Genomic DNA, 14916 nt, shown 5'->3' with positions numbered 1-14916 from the left:
TGCCCGTTAGGGATATAAACTGATACTGTATCACACCAAATTCTTCTATCAACAGGACTAATACCAATGGAGGAGGCCCCAGAACCCAGGTAACTGAGGTCAGGTTTAATGGGGCCAGTAAGGTAGGCCCTAAAGAGGGAGGAGGAGTCATTGTGGAGGGTGAGGGGGAGGGATCTTTAAGCGGAAGCACCCTGGCTACCGGAGGACCCTTAGGGTGTCGGATCAGGATCACCCCTGCTCACAAGCCTGCAAGGCGACTGCCAGCTTTTATTTTCTACTTAAGGGCCTCATTGGGTAGGAAGCCTAATTTTGGTAGGAAGAACATGGACATGAATATGAATATAACCATTTTGGTAAGAAAAACATGGACATGAATATGAATATTCCCACTGGGCGGGAAGCCAATCCTCAACCTTCTGCCGATGACTGAATTACAAGGAATCAGAAAGGTGACAGGCACTCCACCCCCCTGCCTCCTCTCCTGATTTGATGGACCTCCCAGCATGCTCTTGTGGTCGGACTAAATTCTGCCCATTATCTTCACTCCCTACCACAAACTCCATTCTATAACTATCAATTCCACTCCTCTCCCTGGCAACTGTCAATGGCTGGACCAAATTTTTTTTGCAGCTTTGCTGTAATATTTGACCCTGAGACAAGATTCCAGGCTTCTAATCGTGTATTTGCGCTGTCAATAAGACTGCCGATTTCCATCTCTGTAACATCGCCCTACTCTGACCCTGCATGGGATCATCCACTACTGAATGTCTTATCCATGTCTTTATTAACTCTAGACTTGACTATCGCAATGCATCCTTGGGCAGCCTCCCACATTCTACATTCAGCGTGAAATCATCCAACACTCTGTAATCCACATCCTAACTTGTACCCAAGTCCCAGTCAGCCATCACCCCTGTGCTCACTGACCTTAATTGGCTCCCGGTTAAGCAACACCTTGATTTTAAAATACTTATCCTTGTTTTCTAATCTCTCCAGGGCCTCACCCTCTCTATCTCTGTAATATCCTCCTGCCCCACAACCCTCTGAGATATCTGTGCTTCTCGTCAATTCTCCTGATTCTAATTGTTCCATTCGTAGCCGTGCCTTCAGCTGCCAAGGCTGCAAGCTCTGGAATTCCCTCCTTAAACCTCTCTACCTCTTTACCTGTCTTTCCTCCTGTAAGATGCTCCTAATACTCCTCTTTGGCCAAGGCTTTAGTCATCTGCCCTATATTCTCTTTATGTGGCTCAGTATCAATTTTTGTTGATCACACTCCTGTGAAGTGCCTTTGGATGTTTTACTATGTTAAAGGCTCCATATAAATATAAATTGTTGTTGTTATTGACATCTTGAAAAACATCAGTATAATCGCCCAGTGAAATCACTCTGCCATAGCATTAATTGCCATGATTAGCCAACAATGAAGCCTGAATAAACATTTACATTCGCTTGGCAATAATTAGCAGCTTCTTCTCCCTGACAGCCTGGAAAAATTTGTCAAACAACAATAAAAACAAAATAAGTGATACATTGGAGTGTAATTGCTAATATGCGCTTATTACCATCAGGGGGCGGGCCATCTAGCATTCAATTAACAATATAAAAGTATCATTCATAATAAACTCCATTATTGTATTGTGCAACTTCCAAAATGTAAGAAAGAAAACAAGATGGACCATGATCGTTTTTTGTCTAGAAGTTTTTATATTCCTATGAGCACAATGCATTTTCCATTTTATAGATGTTTCCTTTCTAGCTTAAATGAGCAAACACAGTCAAATATAATCCTTGGTTGGTTTTTCTGGTGATTTTACACTAATGTACCACAAGATACAAGTGTGTTTTTTTTTTATAAAAGCAAAATATTGTAGATGCTGGAAATCTGAAATAAAAGCAGCAAATGCTTGAAATATTCAGCAAGTCAGGCAACATCTGAGCAAGTACGCCTCCGGAACAGGCTGTGTGGCTATGATTTCCCAAGTTGCACACCATAATGGGGTGCATCACTCCTTGTGACCCTTCCCACAATGATCTACTCTAACTCATTTTTCTCTCAGGTCTCACAACCATTGTAATGGCTTACCTGCCTCAACCTTCTGTTTAAAAAGGGCACAGAGTGGCAGGTACCTTGGGTACCTTGCTGGGTGTCAGAGCAGAGTGGACCTGTGGTCGGAAGCTGAGCTGTTTCACTGTTTCAGCTGCTGTGAAGCTATGGACCGGGAAAAAGAAGAAAAAAGCAACTGTGGCATCACAGGAAGCTAGTAAGTTGATTGCTGGTAAGTGGTCAGTCTAAGGGACAGTGTGTGAGACAGGTATTTCTCCCTCTCCCTTATGTTGTGCAGTGTCTGCATTTTGGCTTCCAGATCAATAATCCTGATCCAGAATTCCTCAAGCTGCTTAAGCTTCCTGCAGAGCCTTCGCATCCAAAATCACCCACATCTCACAGCTGCAACATAACACCAGTCCCACCATTCTAACTTATGTTATTTAGTTAATTCACTTTAATTACTTTCTTCCTATGTATGCTACAATTTACTATAGGACAGGTGAGTTTAGCTTAGGATAGGCAAGTTAAGGTAGATCTATAAATAAAAAGAATAAAATTTTAAAATACTAAACCAAAATTTGAAAACTTTAAACTTAAAATCAAACAATAAAGATGAAAAAAAACAAAAAAAATAAAGTTATTTAAACAAACATCTAAAACACATACCTTGTAGTTAAGAAGCATATAACCTTTAATTGTCAGTGGTACTAGCATTCAATAAACACAGTAAATTGTCGAATACATAGGAAGAAAGTAGTTAAAGTAAATTAGCTAAATAACAAATTAGAATGGCGGGATAGGTGTTATGTTGCAGCTGTGAGATATGGGAGCTGTTGGATGCCAAGACGATCCATGACAAACACGTCTGCAGGAATTCTGGATCAGGATTATTGACCTAGAAGCAAAAATGCAGACCCTGCACAATATAAGAGTAGGGGAGAAATATCTGGATACTTTGCTTCAGAAGACAGTCACACCTCTTAGAAGAAGATCATTTGTTTTGGTCAGCAGTGAGGGACAGGAGGATGTGACTGTCAGTGAGGCAGGTAATGGGACTGAGCAGACAGTAGGGGAGGAGCCTCAGGCTTTACAATTGTCAAACCGGTTTGAGGTGCTCACAACCTTTGTGGATGAAAGCGAAGTCTGCAAGGTGGATGAGCTGGCTGGCCATGGCACTGTGGTACAGGGAGCCATTCAAGCTGGGGGAGCAAAAAGGAATGTAGTGGTAATAGGGGATAGTGTAGTGAGGTGGATTGACACTGTTCTCTGCAACAAAGAGCGAGAATCTGAATGGTTATGTTGCCTGCCCAGTGCCAGGGTTCAGGAGATCTGCTCAGGGCTGGAGAGGAACTTGCAGTGGGAAGGGGCGGATCCAGTTGTTGTGGTCCATGTAGGTACCAATGACATAGGTAGAACTAGAAAAGAGGTTCTGCAATGTCAGAATGAGGAGCTAGGTATCAAATTAAGAAGCAGAATCTCTGCTTCAGAATAATCTCTGGATTATTACCTGAGCCACGAGCAATTTGGCAAAGGACAGATAAAATTAGAGATGAATGCGTGGATCAAAAACTGGTGTGGGAGAAGTGGGTTCCAGTTTGTGGGGCACTGGCATCAGTACTGGGGAAAGTGGGAGCTGTATCATTGGGGCAGTTTACACCTAAACCGTGCTGGGAGTAGAGAGGGCTTTAAAGTAAACAAGACGGGTGAGGGTTCAAGCTTGGGTAGTGGTAGCAATTCAAGGTGTAGAGTCAAGACAGGAGAGCAAAATAGTAATATGAGAAATGAGGGTCAGAGAATGGCAGGGAGGGACAGAGAGAAAAAAACGAAAGAGTACATCAACAGTCAAGACTAAATGTTACAAAGGTAACAAAATACAAAACTGAAGGCTCTCTATCTGAATGCACATAGCATTCATAACAAAGTAAATGAATTGATGGCCCACATTGAAGTAAATATATATGATCTGATAGCAATTAGAGAGGCGTGGCTGCAGGACAACAAAGATTGGGTCCTTAACATTGAAGGGTACATTACGTTTAAGAAGAATAGGAAGCTAGGTAAAGGTGAAGGGGTAGCACTGTTTGTCAAAGTGGACATTGGTGCAATAGTTAGAGATGACTTTGTTTCAAGAGGTCAGAGTGTAGAATCGGTTTGGGTGGAGATGAGGAATAGTAGGGGAAAAAAGTCATTAGTGGGAGTGGTCTACATGCCCCCTAACAGTAGCCAGAGTGTAGGACAAAGTATTCAAGAGAAAATATTGTGTGCTTGTGATAAAGGGACGGCAATAATCATGGGTGATTTTAATCTACATATAACCTGGAAAAATCAGATTGGCTGTAGTAGCCTGAATGAGGAGTTCATAGAGTGTTTTCGAGATAGCTTCATAGAGCAGCATGTTCTGGAACCAACCAGTGAGCAGGCTATATTTGATTTGGTGTTGTGCAATGTGACAGGATTAATTAATGACCTCAGAGTAAAGGAACACCTAGGTAGCAGCGACCACAATATGATTGAATTTTACATCCAGTTTGAAAGGGAGAAGAGCGGGTCTAATACTAGTATCTTAAACTTAAATAAGGACAGCTATGTGGGGATGAAAGCCAAGCTAGCTGAAGTGAACTGGGAAACTAGACTAGAGGATAGATCAATAGAGAAGCAGTGGTAGATGTTTAAGGGGACATTTCAGAGTATTCAGAATATATACATTCCTATTATAAAGAAAAATTCTAAGGGGAGGACCCATGATCCATGGTTAACCAAAGAAGTTAAGGAAAGCATCAAACTTAAGGAAAAAGCATACAACTTCGCAAAGATGAGTGGCAGGACAGATGATTGGACAGAATATAAAGAATAGCAGAGAAAGACTGAAAGGCTAATCAGGAGAAAGAAATTGAAGAATATGAGAGGAAGCTAGCTAGAAATGTAAAAACAGATAGCAAGAGTTTCTACAAGTACTTAAAAAATAAAAGAGTAAGTAAAGTGAGTGTTGGTACTCTAGAGAGTAACAGTGGGGAGTTAATAATAGATAATAAGGAAATGGCGGAAGAAATGAACAAATATTTTGCTTCTGTGTTCACCATAAAAAACATTCCAGTAATAGCTGCAAATCAGGAGGTGAATGGGAGAAAGGAAATTGGTGAAAATGAAATCTCTAGGGAAATGGTACTGAGCAAATTGATGGAGCTGCCATCAGATTACAATGGACTACATCCTAGGGACTTAAAAGAGTTGGCTAATGAGGTAGTTGATGCACTGGTGTTAATTTTCCAAAATGCGCTAGATTCTGAAAAGGTTCCATCGGATTGAAAAGTAACAAATATAACCTCTCTGTTCAAGAAGGAAGGGAAGCAGAAAACAGGAAACTATAGGCCAGTTAGCTTGATGTCAGTCGTTGGGAAGTTATTAGAATCGATCATTAAGGAGGCTATAGCTGGGCACTTAGAAGAGCTCAAGGCAATAGGGAAGAATCAACATGGTTTTGTGAAAGGAAAATCATGTTTAACCAATTTATTGGAGTTTTTTGAAGTAGTGACTTGCGCATTGGATTAAGGGGAGGCTGTAGGCATACTATACTTGGATTTCCAGAAGGCATTTGATAAGGTGCTACATCAAAGATTATTATGGGAAATAAAAGCGCATGGAGTAGTGGGTAAAATATTAGCATGCATAGAAGATTGGCTGGCTGGCTGGCAAAAAATAGAGTATATATAAATGGGTATTTTTCAGACTGCCAAGTTGTGACGAGTAAAGTCCATAGGGGTCTATACAGGGGCCTCAACATTTTATAATTTACATCAATGACTTAGATAAGGGGAGTGAAGACATAGTAGCTAAATTTGCAGATGACACAAAGATAGATAGGAAAGTATGTTGTGAAGAGGACGTGAGGGGGTTGCAGATAGATATAGATAGGTTGAGTGAGTAGATAAAGATCTGGCAAATGGAGCTTAATGTGGGAAAATGTGAAGTTGTTCACTTTGGCAGGAAGAACAAAAAAGCAGAGTATTCCTTAAATGGAAAACAGCTGCATAATTCTGGGGCGCAAAGCGATCTAGGGGTTCTAGTGCATGAGTCACAAAAAGTTAAAATGCAGCTACAGCAAGTAATTAAGAAGGCTAATGGAAAGCTATCTTTTATTGCAAGAGGGAGTGAACATTAAAGTAAGGATGTTATGCTTTAGTTATACAGGGAATTGGTGAGACCACACCTCGGATATTGTGTACAGTTTTAGTCTTCTTATTTAAGGAAGGATGTAAATGCATTGGAGGCGGTTCAAAGGAGATTGATATCTGGAATGAGTGTGTTGTCTTATGAGGAAAGCTTGGACCGAGTGGGCTTGTTTCCACTGGAGTTTAGAAGAGTGAGGGGTGATTTGATTGAAACATACATGATCCTGAACAGCCTTGACAGAATGGATGTCAAAAGGATGTTTCCTTTTGTGGGTGAGTCCAGAACTAGAGGGCACTGTGTTAAAAGTAGGGGTCATGCTTTTGGGACAGAGATGAAGAGAAATGTTTTCTCTCAGAGGGTTGTACGACTTTGGAACTCTCTGCCTCAGAAGGTGGTGGAGGCGAGTCAAGGTGGGGTCATTGAATATTTTTAAGGCAGAAGTAGATAGATTCTTGTTAGGTGAGGGAATCAAAGGTTATCGGGGTAGCAGGGAATGGGGAAGTCGAAACACAAGAAGATCAGTCATGATCTTATTGAATGGCGGAGCAGGCTCGAGGGGCCGAATGGTCTACTCCTGTTCCTATTTCTCACATTCTTCTGTTCTTATGTAAATAAGTGACTGCTATTTGCTGACTCATCCCTCAGGATAATGCCTTGACCAATCAGGGTCAAGCTGCTTGGATTAAATTTCAGACAACACTTGTCAGTTAAATGTTAGTCACCATCAATTGCCGCATTCTCCATGGCAACACCTCTACCAATCAGAATCCACTTGCCAACCAATCAACACTCTCTTTTCATATAGTATAAATTGTTGTTTTTCCCTTGTATTAATATTCTTGCAAAATGCACTGATGATTGCAAGATGAAAAGATTTGACATGTCTCTTTTTTCAGTAATACCCAAGTTCTGTATTAATAAACAAGCATCTTCTCTTCTTATCACTTCAACTTTGGTGACACCCTGTACTATGGCTTTGCACCTTGGGAGAAATATTTCACCTGTTTTAGGGTGCAAAATGGGCACAAAAGGTCAATTTTGTGTGTCAATGTCCCATGCAACAAAGGCACCTGAAAAATATTTGACGTAATGTGGTCCAGTTGCTATTCAAGCATCCTTGATAACTGCCTGAAACAATTAGGCCCCTATAATATGCTAATGAGGGGATTAACACCTGTTTACACACCATTCTCAGAAATTAGGCAGCACTGTTGTAAGAGTTCATTCACTAGGTCTGACAGAGAGGTTCAGAGGCTTGTAACGTTGAACAGTAGTATTTATTGGTAACACATTACTATTCATATATGTACAAATTATAGCCCAGATTATTAGCTCACTCCATGCTGATTTCTTCCTAGGTCCCTTGTCATATGACCTTTACATCACACTGTGGGAGGTACGGTTCTCCATTCCCACATTAACCCTTGCTATGCCGAACACTCTTATACTACACGCCCACTCCCTGTCTTTACCTAACATATTTACAGTACAACCTTTCTATATGTGATACCCCTTCTCCCCAACTCAAATCTCTGACTTTTTAAATTCAGACAGTCTGGAGGCTTGGCAATTCTTCCAGATCTTGTTCTGGTCACATTTGGAGGAAGGCAAGACTCCGTTGCTTTGGGCAAACTTTGTTGGCTTGGAGTTGGAATCATAGTATTTTGTGTTTCTGGCACTTGGTTTCTCCATCTGATTCGCTTGTCACCAATCCATCTGCTTTGGTCGGACACCATGGGCTTGTCCCGTTCCTTCCAGAGGGAGTGCTCACTCCGTTCCTTCCTAGCATGAATGCGTGGGGTCTGCTATGATCTTTCTGGGAGTTGATGGTGTTTATCCATTGTATATGGATGTTCCTCAGCCAAGCCTGCAGTGTGGCTTTCATCGCCACACTGTGTTCTTTCCTGTGCTGCTGCATTTCACTGAGATGTGCTCTGGTGAGTTGATTGTCGCTACTCTCCTACTCCAGCGTCATCTTGCTTTGCTGAAAATTGCAGTTTTGTTGCCCTGGTGTTCCTTGTGTCAGCAGCCGTTGGAGCCTGAATTTGCGGCTCATGTTCCTGTTGCTGGTCATTCTTATGCGTGTCTTTCACTCGAAGTATGTTGGTACTTATCCGAATATTTGGCTGCTCTGGCCAAAGAGGAGCTTCTGCCACCTGCAAGAGGTTTGGACAAACCAGACTCTGTAAAGAGTGAAGACAATTCAGACTGAAGTCCCAGTCGAAAGCCTCTTCACTGCTGGTCCTCTCGGGAACTTGCATTTCTGCGTTGTTGATGACAGAAGTTGTTTTGACTTCTTCTGCCATTTTGGGGAGGTTAAGGGCAACACAGGCCTCCCTGCATAAGAGAGAAAAGGATTAGTTTCGGATGGAATACAAAATTTCGAATTTTGCTTGTTGCCCTACCAGAGAAGTTCCTGAATCATGCCTATGACCAGAAGTCAGATTCCTCCAGGACCATAGAGTGTTGTATCTGTTGTTTGTAGCCAGAGGTCTTTCAGTCACAGTTCCTTATCCAAGAAAACGGTAACAGTGGCTCCCATGTCTAATTTGAAATTGATGAGGTGACCGTTTACAGAGATGTCAACATTCCAAAAGAGGAACTCAGGATCCTTGGTCTCACCCAAGAAGCACGGTTGAACTTCTTCTTGGAGTGGTAACTCAATCTGGCAGACTGTTTTGGAAGCCTTCGCACATCTCAATTTCTTAGACTTGCACAACTTTCCAAAGCATCCCAACCGGTTTCTGCGTAGAGATTGCTGGACATTGCTCTCACCAATGAGGATTTTTGGCTCCAAAGCACAAACATGGGCTCCCGCCATCTTGTGATCTGTTTGGTTATTGTCTTCCTTGGCCTGAAGTTTCCCTGCCTTTTTGTTGCTTTATGAACCGGATATTTGGGGTTGCTCTATACAATGGCTCAACTTTGCCACGTGAAATGGAAGAGTGTTGTTGGCGAATTTCCAGCTGCCTGAATATTTGGGTGGCCTTTTCTAGAGTGAGATCTTCTTTTGCCTGTAGGATGTCCGAACTCCAACTGCTATTTGGTCTAGTATGAGCTCTGACTTAAGGTTGCCATAGTCACAGCTTTCAGCCAATCTGTAAAATTCATTTATGAAAGAGTCAGTGGGTTCTCCACGCTGTTGGATTTGCTTGTTGAACTTCGTGCACACTAAAATTTTATTACTTCTTAAATTAGAGTAGGTAATGAAGGATTTCAGAACATCTTCAAACTTATCTGAAGATTCATTTATTCCTTGATTTGCACTGATGTCATTGGCTATGGGACATATTAAGTACAGTAGTGTATTCACTTGTTCAACCTCTTTCTTCTTATCTAATTCTGAAGCTATCATACATCCTGAAAATCCTTTTTTGCAAAAGTCCCCAATTTTGCGCCTGGCCCATGTATCAGACCAAATTGATCTGGTAGGGATGATTTATTTTCCATGTTTGTTTCTCGGCTCAGGGAAGTACTGTTTTAAATTCTGTTTTGCGTTTAAAGATGGCACTGCAGTAAACCATTTTTTCAATGCTTCTACCAGCGCTTGTTGGGTTTTGGTGGGTTCCTGTGGCGATCACGGACCCTGATGTCAAAGGGATCAATTTCTTGCAACAAATTTTTCAGTCAAAGGTTTGGGCATTTTTGCCCAAACATTTTTGGAGTATGTTAGAGCGATTAAAAGGTAACTCCCAGCTTTGGCTGAGTTTTTAAAACTTTGTTGTTTTTCACGGAGCTCTGCCACCAGTTGGTATGGTGCCGACTCTGAACCCTAGCTGGCCACAGTGATTAACAAAACAGATTGCTCTTACTGATTAATAGCCTGAAGACGTTTAAAGGCTAGTCAGCCTCAGAACTGAATTTTTTGTTCACCCTTGCTAGGTCCTTTGACTTTGCAATCGATGGGGATTCACAATAGCTCTCCATGTGCTCTGGTGAAGTTCTTTAGCTGCACACTGGATTTTTATTCTGCCCTTCAGCCTCTACTTCTGCAATGGAACTTCTTTTTAGGTGATCAAGTACGTCAGATCAAGATGCTGTTCCTTTAGTTTTTCAGATTTCGGGTTCTTCACCAGCTTCTTCAGTTCTGGGTTAGTGCATTAGTTGCCACTATGTTGTGTGGGTTTGTCCAATATGTCTCACAGGGAGGTTCAGACGCTTGTGAGTTCAGTAGTGTTTATTAGTAACACATCACTATTTACATATGTACAAAGTATAGCCCAGACTATGAGCTAAATCCATACTTATACACTGATCTCTATATGCTCCTAGACTGACCCAGGTCCCTCATCATCTGACCCTGTTCTCCAGTCCCACATTAATCCTTGTTATGTTAAATGTCCTTATACTAAAAGCATCAGATTTTCCAGGTCTTGAAGCTTCTAATCAACAATGTTAAAGCCATCAATAAAAAAGAAAAGTTTTCTTTTAAAACTTATTTTCATACAGAACAAGAAGCAAAAGAAGTACTTCTGGCTGTATAGCACTGCTGAGGGCTGCTCTAGCCTGCACTTTGCCTCTTCCTGCTCATTCTCCTGCAACATGACCTACCTAAAGGCTACTGACAGCTCTGTAGCCAGCCCAAATTGGTGGGGAGCCGACTGACAAGCCACCTCTGGCTGCCCAATTGACTTCTACACCTTGTTGAAAATATACAAGCAGCAGGTGTCTTGCTCCAGGCATGCAATCTGAACACATTAATTATGCTGGACCTGAAAATTCTAACCCTGTGTTTCCAACAAAAAAAATCAGAGAAATTGCACAAAACTGATTATATAAATAAAAAAATCAGCCTTACACTACAGTGACTTTATCATCTGCTAATAAGTTTGAATAACAAGTTGCCTTTTCCAATGTACCTGTTCCATATGTGTATCAGAGAAATCTAAAGGTTGATCCAATTTTTAATCAGATTTGGCTCTGTGAACCTAGTGACTTATAAACAGGATTTTAATCTTTACACTTGTAATGATTTAGATCTCTGGTGTATTAATAATAAATGTGTTTTGCTGTGCCCTGGCACCAGGGAATGTACCTGGAACAGTCTCATCAAACTCACTGGCCAATAACCATGGTGGATTTTTCCCAGTGCTTATTTGGTTGAAACAGATTAATGAAGTAGAAATGCCTAATGCATTTTTAATCAAAGTATGTATGCATTTCTTGGAACCCTAGAGAAGTTTTGTGTTTGAGCAAGAATAATTTCCTTAGGTTTTCAAAGATGCTAAATAAACAATGAAATACAGTGCAGTAATAAGGATAGACACTGAAAATGCCCATGTTTATGGCAGCATTTGGTTAGAGAATTTCCCATACTTTAAAATGCACACCTGATGGCTCAGTTTGCAAATACATGGTTGTTTTGGAACTGAATCATCCAAATAGCATTTGTCTCACAATGAAAACAAACAGTTTACAAATAGTCGCTTTGTAGTACAGAACTAGTGTCTTGCTGAAAAAGAGACATTTTTTGTTGAAGCTTTTTGCCTTGTACTCTTCAGGATACTTCACAAGAAAATACCAATGTCAGGGGAAACAACAATTTTATACTGTATGAGAAGAGACTGCTGATTGGTTAGAAAGTGGAGTCTGATTGGTAGAAATGTTGGTATGGAGAATGCACCAGTTGATGGTGATTGACAGTTAATTGCCAAGCATTGTTTGAAATTTAAAGCAGGCATCTTGACTCTGATTGGTCAGGACATTGCCCTGGGGAGTGAACAAGCAAATGGCTGTCACTTATTTTGTTTAGCTGAAACAGGCACAATGTGTGTACATGTTCTTTCTGTCTGCAAAGAACAAGGCCCTTTGTATTAATATAAGAAGTTTCCAGTACATGCAATTGTGCCATACTGTGAGCCCGACAGACAATCTTAAATTGGTTGTCTGAGTAATTCTTAGCACACTGAGGATTATTTAGCAAATGACATCCTATAGTGGAATCACATCTAATGTTGAACACTGGTGTTTTGGGTTTTGCAAGCACGGACTGGTTGGGTATGGTTTGTACCTTGCCCATTGTGAGCAGCGGCTGGGACATGCTGTTTCTCACGATACACTGGTCTTTGGGACAGTCGGCCTGCATACTTAGCATCACACTCACTCTGAAATTGATATACTACATTGCTCATGTATATCCACATACTGTGAGAGACTTGAGGAAGAAAACAGCAAATATAGACAAAAATACAATATATGAATATACTCTTAATGCTTCATTTCAGAGAACCAATTAAACTTGAGTTTTAAAGAGTATTCTTGTTTGGAATTATTTGTTGCCAGGCAATGACCATCTCTAACAAGAGAGAATCTAACCATATCCTCTTGTCATTCAACAACATTAGCATTGCTGAATCCCCCAACATCATCAGCCTAGGGTTTACAATTGACCAAAACGTTATCTGGACTGGTCAAATAAATACTGTAGCAATAAGAGCAGGACAGAGGTTGGGAATTCTGTGGTGAAGTTGTAACGCACTTCCTGACTCCCCAAAGCCTTTCCACAATCTAGCAGGCACAAGTAAGGACTGTGATGGAATACTCCGTTGTACCAACAACACTCAAGAAGCTCAACACCATCCATGACAAAGCAGCCTGCTTGATTGGCAGTCCATAAACATTCACCCCCTCCACCACCAGCAATGTGTACATCTACAAGATGCACTGCAGCAACTCACCAAGGCTCCTTCGACAGCACTTTCCAAACCCATGACCTCTATCACCTAGAAGGACAAGGGAAGCAGATGCATGGTAACACCTCCACCTGCAACTCTCCTCCAAGCCACACACCATCTAGACTTTAAAAGTATGTTGGCGCTCCTTCATTGTCACTCGTCAAAATCTTGGAACTTGCTTCCAACCAGCAAGGTGGGTGTACCTAAACCATGTGAATTGCAGCAGTTCAAGGTAACTCTCTATCACCTTCTCAAGGGCAATTTTGGATGAGTATTAAGTGGAGGGCTTGCCAGCAATTCTCATTTCCCAATGACGAATATAAAAAAATGTGGAAAATTGTTAACCGTATCGATTTCCCGGTGTATAGTCCTGGTAATTTATAACTATCTAATAAGGAAGGTGTAATGAACTTGATTTACGGGACAGTTTTCTGCTTGAAACAATTAACTTCATTGCAGAGCTCTTTTAGAAGCTTGAACAGGTCCATGATTAGAAAGCTCCACCCCCTCGGATCACCCGCACTTAGGGCTCATTCATCAGAACAATCACATGACCCCTAAAGGCAGTAGGAAAGGTTATACCTACAATCACATTTCCTCTCCCTTTAATTTTTTTACATTTCCTATTTACAAATAATATCTTAATCCACAAAATATACATATGTACACAGATCATGTGATTAAAGATTAAGTCTCTGAGGTGGTTTTCTAATTTGGTTAGAGTGGCATAGCTCTACCACTTGAGATTCTCCCACTGGATTGACATGATCAAGAACTGCAGTAACAGGTACTTCCTTAGAAAGTGGCAGTTCAGGATTAGGCAATTCAATAGAGACATCAGGTATGTTTATTCTAGGTCGATCTGTCACCTCAGGGATTAAAGATTTGACATCAATTACAGGCAGAATCCCTGGTTGTTGGAATGTGTCTCTACTCCTTAGATGATCCACATGCTTTCGACCAATCCAGTCTTCCACTTCCACTTGGAATGACAAGGGTCCAGTTTCAGAGACAACTATACCAGGAACCCAACAAGGACCATTTCCAAAATTCTGCACATAAACTGTATCTCCCACAGTAAATCTTCAAGCTTTGCTATGAATATTGTGATTCAATTTCTGATTACTTTGGTTCTTCGCTATCTTCCCCTAAAAGCTTGGAATCACCAGACTTAACTTTGTACAAAGGTAGCGTATCATCAAGAATTCAGATGGTGTTGAACCCCTAGTTGCATGAGAAGTCATACGATAATTGAAAAGAAAACAGGAAAGTCGGGTTTCTAAAGTGCCTTCCAATGACTTCTTCATTCCTGATTTGAAAGTTTGCTCTGCTCTTTCAGCTAACCCATTTGATGAAGGATGATATGGTGTTGTTTTAATATGTTTAACTCCATTTAAACTCATGAATCTCTGAAATTCTGTACCAGTGAAGACAGTACCATTATCTAAAACAATGATTCCTGGTAGGCCATGCATACTAAAACATTGGTGCAGCTTTTCAATAGTTGCACAAGATGTCAGTGATCTCACTTCATACACGTCCATCCACTTAGAATGTGCACCAATGATCAATAAAAATATGGTACCTAAGAATGGACCTACATAATCAATACATAGTCTAACCCAGTGCCTACCAGGCCACTCCCATGGAGCTGAAACAGGCAACTTCTGTTCTTGCTGACACGGGAGATAGTGCTTGACCATGCTTTCAATGTCACTGTCTATGCCTGGCTACAAGACCTACAAGCAGCATGCAAGCATCTTCATCTTCAATATGCCTGGATGCGCACCGTGAAGCTCTGTCAAGAGTGGTTCTCTTCCTTGTAAAGGGACGATGACTCTTGATTCCCACAACAAGACTCCATCTTGACAACTTAACTCTGTTTTATGGGCATGGTCTTATCTCTTCAGACACTGGTGAATTTGACCACCCTTGCAATACCTGGACTTGGACTTTTGACAAAATTGGATCTCTGTTTGTCCAATCTCTTAGTTGCTTCACACAGACCAGTGAAAAGTCCAAGAA

This window comes from Carcharodon carcharias, chromosome 1 (assembly GCF_017639515.1).
Source record: "Carcharodon carcharias isolate sCarCar2 chromosome 1, sCarCar2.pri, whole genome shotgun sequence".
NCBI lineage: Eukaryota > Metazoa > Chordata > Chondrichthyes > Lamniformes > Lamnidae > Carcharodon > Carcharodon carcharias.
This window is presented reverse-complemented; position numbering follows the sequence as displayed.